General features: G+C 35.6%; 1 pseudogene; it reads left to right on the forward strand.

Annotated features, from left to right (window-relative positions):
• Positions 1-390: 390 nt before the first annotated feature.
• Positions 391-8,128, forward strand: LOC110122835 (olfactory receptor 4C46-like; annotated as a pseudogene).
• The last annotated feature ends 367 nt before the right edge of the window (positions 8,129-8,495 follow it).

The raw sequence follows: 8,495 nt of genomic DNA on the forward strand, positions 1-8,495 counted from the left end.
AATCTTTGGATCTTTAACACTTAGATTCATGATTCCACAACAAGAAATACAAATATTTCATTACTTAATAAACTCCTCTTATTCTGCTCTTAAAATAAGAAAACAGCTTCTTCCTGAATCTTAGTATTTAAAGATGATACTGAGAATGTTAAAGGACTGATTTTTCTATTAATATCTAAGGCTTTGTCCCTCTAGGAATTAATTATCTCCTTTTTTTTGTTTTTCTAACTTTTGCCTTAGAAACAGATATTGGGGAGAATTTGTCCACAAAGAATACATCTTCACCTGATTGGTTCTTTTCTGTGAACTTTAAACTAATGTAGTAACATTTTTCATTCCTGGTTGGAAAGTTGGGTGAGAAAGCAACTCTCATATAAGCCATTGGGTATCATGAACCGAGACATAAAAGATAGTAAACACTATGTGAACAACTCCATGGGGTTTCATCGAGGTTGCATACCTCTGAAAACATTTCCTCACCAACTAAGGTCACCAGAAGTGGGTAAGATTCTGAGTCAACGTCTCGCTTGTACTATAAACACATCAGGACTAATGCTATCTATAGGAACCTTGTGACTTGATATATTTTCTATCAGTGTGATATCTAGAGTTGGAGAACAAACGGAGGTTAAAATTCTACCAACACTTCTGGTGTAGAAATATAAAAAGATATCATCTTATGCCTTCTTGTTGACTATTTTAGACTTTCGGGAATTCTATTGGTCACTCAATAGAAGAAATCTACCTAGGCAAAGAGATTTTTTCAAATTTTGTTCACATGTATTATCTTCAGGACAGTGCAACACATATTTTTAGCAAATATTCTGAAGCCTCGAGGAGAGGGTTTAAGTCACATGTTATACAACTTGATACAGCTGTTATATTTAAATGTATGGCTATGCAGTGGATGGAGAACTGGGTAAAATAGTAATAATAGTATAATCATGTCAAGAAATTTTTCTGGCCAAAGCACTATGAAACTAGAAATCAGCTATAGGGGGAAAAACTGACACTAAACAACCAATGAATCACTGAAAGAAGAAATTTTAAAATGCTTGAAGACAAATTAAGACAAAAATTAAATGACCTAGAATCTAAGCATGCATGCTAAGTCACTTCAGTCATGTCTGACTCTGTGTGACCCTATGGACCGCTATAGACTACCATCCTCTGCTCATAGGGATTCTCCAGGCAAGAAGACTGGAGCAGGTTGCCACGCCCTCCTCCAGGTATCTACAGGATGTAGCGGAAGCAGTTCTACGAGGGAAGTTTAGAGCAATAGAAGCCTACATCAGGAAAGAGGAGAAATCTCAAATAACTAACTAATTCACCTAAAAGAAATAGAAAAAGAAAATAGACAAATCCCGAAGTTAGTAGAAGGAAAGAAATCATAAAGATCAGAGTAGAAATATATGGAAAAAGAGACTAAAAAAAATTTTTTTTAAAAATGAAACTAAGACCTGATTCTTTGAAAAAATAAGCAAAATTGACAAAACTTTAGCTAGACTCATAAGACCCAAATCAATAAAAACAAAAAATTTTAAATGAGAAGTTACAAATAACCTCACAGAAAGCAAAAAAGATTATAAGTAATTACTACAAACAATTATACACCAATAAAATAAACAACTTAGAAGAAATGGATAAATTCCTAGACATGCACAATCCTACAAGACTGAACCAGTAAAAACAGGAAATATGATCACATAACTTAAAAGTACTTAAATTAAATCCATAATTTAGGAAAAATAAAGCTGCTGTGGCAGAGGGTAAAGAATCTGCCTGCAGTACAGGAGGTGGGTTTGATTCCTGGGTCGGGAAGGTCCCCCGGAGGAGGAAAGGGCAGCCCACTCCAGTGTTCTTGCCTGGAGAATCCCGTGGACAGGGGAGCCTGGCAGGCTATAGTTCATAGGGTCACAAAGAGTTAGACGTGACTGAGCAACTAGCACACACTTTAAATTTTGGGGGAAAAAAGTCAAGGACCAGATTTCTTCACAGGTAAGTTCTACCAAACATTTAATGAAGAGTTAACACCTGTCTTTCTGAAACTATTTCAAAAAATTTACAGAGAAAGGGATGGTTCTGAACTCATTTGGTGATGCACGCCTGCATCACCGAAAACCAGACAAAGATATCACAAAAGAAGAGAAAATAATAGTCCAATATACTGATGAACCTAGATGGAAAATTCTTCAACAAAGTATTAGCAACTAAATTCAATATAAGTTGAAAGGATAATACATCATGATCAAATATGATTTATCCCAGAGATATAAGGATAGTTCAATATCAATAAAGCAATCAATGTGATATACCATGTTAACAAATTGAGGAATAAAAATTATTTAATCATCTTAGTATAGGCAAAGAAAGCTTTTGACAAAACTCTTCACCCATTTGTGACAAAAACTCTTCAGAAAGTAGACAGAGAGGAAACATATCTCAATGTAATAAAGGCCATTCATGATAATCTCACAGTTAACATTATACTCAGTGTATAATGTTATATACTATGTATACTCAGAAAGTATTTCCTCTAAGATAAGGAAAAGAGACAAGGATGTTCATTCTTGCCACATTTATTATTTGTTGGAAGTTCTAGCCATAGAAATCAGAGAAAAGAAATAAAATAAATCCAAATTAGAAAGGAAGAAGTAAAACTGTCACTGAAGCTGAAAATACAAATATAGAAAATCTTTGAAAAGCTACTAGAGCTCATCATTGAATTTGTAAAGTTTCAGAATACAAAATTAATATACAGAAATCTGTTGCATTTCTTCAACACACTAGCAACAAACCATCAGAAATAGAAATTAAGAGAGCAATCCAATTACAATCACATGATAAAGAATATAATACCGAAGAATAAATCTAATTAAGGAGGTAAAGATCTGGACTTGATAAGCTATAATAAACTGATGAAAGAAATTGAAGACTATACAAACACTTGGAAATATATATCATGTTCATGAATTGGAAGAATTAATATTATTAAAATCACAATATTATTTAAGGCAATCTACAGGTTCAATGAAATCTCTGCCAAAATACCAATGCTATTTTTAATAGAACTAGAACAAAAAGTTCTAAAATTTATATGAAAATATAAATACCCTGAATAGCCAGAGCAGTCTTGAGAAAGAGCAAAGTGGAAGTAGCACACTCCTGATTTCAAACTATACTACAAAGCTATAGTAATCAAGCAGTATGATACAAACATAAAAACAGATACAATGATATTAGAAGATACAAACTCCTATATATAAAATAGATGAAAACAAGGTCCTACTGTATTGCACAGGGAACTATATTTAATATCCTGTAATAAATCATAATGGAAAATAATATGATATAACTGAGTCACTTTGCTTACATCAGAAATTAGCAGGATGTCATAAATCAACTATACATCAACTTTAAAACAGGAAAATGGTGTGTGTGTGTGTGTGTGTGTGAATTAGTCACACAGTTGTATCTGACTCTTTGCGACCCCATGAACTATAGCCCACTGGGCTTCTCTGTCCACGGAATTCTCCAGGCAAGAATACTGGAGTGGGTAGCCATTCCCTTCTCCAGGGCATCTTCCCAACCTAGGAATCACACCCAGGTCTCCTACATTGGCAGGCAGATCCTTTTACAATCTGAGTTAATATACAGTGAGGAGAACAAATATTTCTGTAAAATATCCTAAACCATATAAAAAGTAACCTCCCATAAATTGTCAGAAAATAAAGCTTTAATGATTTTAATTGCAAACCTTTGAAGAACATGGAAATGTGAAAATTGGTTTATAAATCAGCAATTCTAGTTCACCTCCTGTGGTTGGAGAATGCCCAAGGTATTCAGGAATAAGAAATAACCAATGCATGCAACGTCATAGCATGTATATTTCTCAAGTTCCCACTGATTGGACAGTTCAACAGGATGCAGAGAATGTCAAGATGACACAAATTTATTCAAATAGATTCAGTAAGCATTTCAAAACTCCAATGCCTTGGAAAGTCAAGTCAAAGGAAAAGAAAACACTACATTGAATTTGAAGCCCAAAGTCTTATGAACTAAGAGAAATCTTCTGATATTGAGCTCCTAGTCTATGGCTACAGAACAAGAAAACAAATATTTCTGATACTTAGTAAGCGCCTCTTATTCTGTTCTTAAAATGAGAAAACAGCTTCTTCCTCAGTCTTAATATTTAGAGAGGATTATGAGAATATCAAAGGACAAATCTTTCCATCTAAGGTTTTATCCTCCCAGGAATTAATTATCTTAATTAACTATTTTTTTAAAAATTTATCCTAGACGCAAATACTTGGAAGAAGCCATTCGTGAATAACACATCTTCACCTGATTGGTTCTTTCTCTTGCACTTTAAGATATCAGCAGACGACATTCCTGATAAGAAAATAGGAACTCTTCCATGACTTGATTCAATGGTGAAACTACATCACAGGTCCACACACTGGAATTATGCCACCTTACTATTCATATGATATTCAGTTTTCTTAACAATCCAGGTTCATGTAAAGAGGACTCCCACATGTAAGTTTCCAAGTATAGAGAACTTAGTTGCCCATTCAAGAATGGATGATTCGCAAACATGTTTCTCCAGAATATCTGTTCCAGGACAAAGTCTTTCCATTAAACAGGGATGATTAACTCCTGGGAGAGAAACAGCAGCTGCAAGACAAGGTCCCTGGACTCGATGGAAACCTCTTTAAATAGTCATAAAGGACAAGGTGGAAATGGTCTGTCTTGTAATCCACTTCTCCAAAGCAAGATTCATCATGAGCAGAGTGAACCATTTGAATATACTTCCTCCACACTCTCTGCCTCTTGCCCTGTGGAATCAGAGACATTTATTTAAGATAATTTCTCTTTTGTGCTGCAAGTGAACCCATTCTAAATTCAAATAAGAATAGAGGTTACAAATAGGTTTTCTGTGAAGAATTTTTGAGACTTTATACTAGGTGGAAAGATTTCGATTTCTAAGGCTTTTTTTATTAACAGGTTTTTTGAGATGTAATCAATTTACCCAAAACAATTGCACATGTTCAATATAAAAATTTTGTTAACAACTCTTCATTTGACAGCTAGCTATATGATTAAGCTCTTACCAAGTGTGACATTTTTCATACTGAAAGTTACTTAAAATAAGAATTGGTCATTTTGAATACGAGATCGTATTTTGAATATGAGAAGTTTCTCCCCAAACATCGCTAAGATCATTTAACAGAGCTAAGGTAAGTTTAACAATAGTGCTGATGCTTATTATAGATTGTCACTTTCCATATATAGTACTCATATTTTCAACACATTTCAGATAAAATTAATAAATAAATAAAATTAATAATAAAATATCCCATCTTCATTCTAATTTTCCAAAAAATAATATCATCTGCTTAACTTGAAAGTTGACAATTTTGAGGCTTAAGGAATTTAAGCAAACTGTAAGAGCTCACTTCTCTGATACCAAGAACAATGCTTTGCCTTAGACAACTCCTTTAGTAATGAAAACTATCAATGACAATTAAAGAAAAATTTAAATATACTTCACATACACAAAATGGGAAATTACAAACATTAATGACATAAATCATCAGTCTTTCCATCAAGCACAAATATGAGGACCCTATCTGGGAAAAACTGCTATGGATAAAATGGGTCTCTCTTGCTTCTTTGAGAGTAAAATTGGTGATGATTCTTCTGGAGCTTATTGCATGATTAAATAGTTCTCTGTATTGCTGCTCCAACTGTTAATTCTTCCTATCCCATAGTGTATACAGTCACAAAAACAATTGGAAGTTCTTTTGTGTAGTACGTATTTCCTCTATCAATTATCATAATGATCTATTAAATGGATATTATTATTATAATTTTATAACTGAGAAAAAAAAGGATATAAGATGCCAAACAAGGATATAAGTTGCCAGAAAATTTAGAAAATTCAGCAGTGGCCACAGGACTGGAAAATGTCAGATTTCATTCCAATCCCAACAAGAAGCAATGCCAAAGAATGTTCAAGCTACCACACAATTGCACTCATCTCACATGCTAGCAAAGTAATGCTCAAAATTCTCCAAGCTAGGCTTCAACAGTACATGAAGTGAGAACTTCCAGATGTTCAAGTTGGATTTAGAAAAGGCAGAAGAAACAGAGATCAAATTGCCAATATCCGCTGGATCATCGAAAAAGCAAGAGAGTTCCAAAAGAACATTTACTTCTGCTTCTTCGACTATGCTAAAACCTTTGACTTTGTGAATCACAACAAACTGGAAAATTCTTCAAGTGATGGGAATAACAGAGCACCTTACCTTCATCCTGAGAAATCTGTATGCAGGTCATGAAGCAACAGTTAGAACTGGGCATAGAACAAGGGATTTGTTCTGAATTGGGAAATGAGTATGTCAAGATTGTATATTGTCACCCTGCTTATTTAACTTATATGCAGAGTACATCACATCATGCAAAATACCAGACTGGATGAAGCACAAGCTGGAATCAAGATTGCCAGGAGAAATATCAATAACCTTAGATATGCAGATGACACCACCCTTATGGCAGAAAGTGAAGAGGAACTAAAGAGCCTCTTGATGAAAGTGAAAGAGGACAGTGAAAAAGCTGGCTTAAAACTCAACATTCAAAAAATGAAAATCATGGCATCTGGTCACATCACTTCATTACAAATAGATGTGGAACCTATGGGAACAGTGACAGACTTTATTTTGGGGGGCTCAATCACTGCAGATGTTGACTGCAGCCATGAAATTAAAAGACACTTACTCCTTGGAAGAAAAGTTATGGCCAAACTAGACAGCATATTAAAAAGCAGAGACATTACTTTGCAAACAAATGTCCATCTACTCAAGGCTATGGTTTTTCCAGTAGTCATGTATGGATGTGAGAGTTGGACTATAAAGAAAGCTGAACACAGAAGAATTGATGCTTTGAACTGTGGTGTTGGAGAAGACTTTCGAGAGTCTCTTGGGCTACAAGGAGATCCAACCAGTCCACACTAAAGGAAATCAGTCCTGAATATTCATTGAAAGGACTGATGTTGAAGCCTAAACTCCCAATACTTTGGTCATCTGATGCAAAGAACTGACTTGTTTGAAAAGACCCTGATGCTGGAAAGATTTGAAGGTGGGAGGAGAAGGGGATGACAGAGGATGAGATGGTTGGATGGCTCACCAACTCAATGGACATGAGTTTGAGTAAACTCCAGGAGTTGGTGAAGGACAGAGAGGCCAAGCGTGCTGCAATCCATGGCGTCGCAAAGAGTTGGACATGGCTGAGCGACTGAACTGAGCTGAACTGAACTTAGAACGATGATAGCTAATGGGCTCATGATATCTATCAAGGCCAGCCCATCCTGGGGTCCCCTATGTACTTTTTCCTGGCCCATCTCTCCTTTGCTGATGCCTGCTACTCTTCTGTAGGTACCCCCCAAATTGATTGTAGACTCACTCTATGAAAAGAAGATTATCCTATTCAATGGATGTATGGCTCAAATCTTTGGGGAACATTTCTTTGGAGATGCTGAGATAATCCTGCTCATTGTGATGACTTTTGACTGCTATGTGGCCATCTGCAAGCCCTTGCACTATACAACCATCATGAACTGGTGAGTATGTGGGCTGCTAGTAGGAGTGGCATGGGTGGGAGGCTTTCTTCATGGATTCATACAGATCCTCTTCATCTTCCGATTACCCTTTTGTGGCTCTGATGTCATAGATCACTTTATGTGTGACCTGAACCCTTTGCTCAGTCTTGTCTGCCCTGATACCCACACTTTAGGACTCTGTTGCTGCCAACAGTGGTTTGGTCTGTCTGTCAAACTTCCTTCTTTTGCTAGTCTCCTGTTTGGCCATCCTTTGGTCTCTAAGAACCTTCAGTTTTGCTGCAAGATGCATAGCCCTCTCCACCTGTGTCTCCCACATCACAGTGGTTGTCTTATTCTTTGCACCTTGCACATTTGTTTACATGAGACCTGCAGCTACTTTACCTATTGATAAAGCAGTTGCTATATTATATACTATCATAGCACCCATGTTAAATCCCTTAATCTATACCTTGAGAAATGCCATTAGGAAATTTATGCAGTAGGAAAGTTATTCCAGCTCACAAATGAATACACCTGGAACCCAATATTGATTCAATTGACATAAATGTCAAAAGGACACTTTGGATGAGCTAAGCAAATACCAATTAAGGGGTAAAAAAATAAACTGTTAAAAATTGTAGATTCTATATTGAGGGGAGGAGAAAAGCTGCAAGAAAAGAGGAAAAAGTTAACCCAACATCACTCTTTCCATAGTTAGAAAATTCTACCCAGATTGGGGTTTAATTTTAGTAGCATCAACCACAAATATGGGTTCATATACTTTCCTTCTAATAAAAGACAGAAATGGTAAATATTAATTGATTGGTATTAAGCAGTAATCTCTGTAACAATCTAAAGAGATAGGCATTGCTACTATCCCAAGGGAAGAAATTTA

The sequence above is a fragment of the Odocoileus virginianus genome, chromosome 10, assembly GCF_023699985.2.
Source record: "Odocoileus virginianus isolate 20LAN1187 ecotype Illinois chromosome 10, Ovbor_1.2, whole genome shotgun sequence".
In the NCBI taxonomy this organism is placed as follows: Eukaryota; Metazoa; Chordata; class Mammalia; order Artiodactyla; family Cervidae; genus Odocoileus; species Odocoileus virginianus.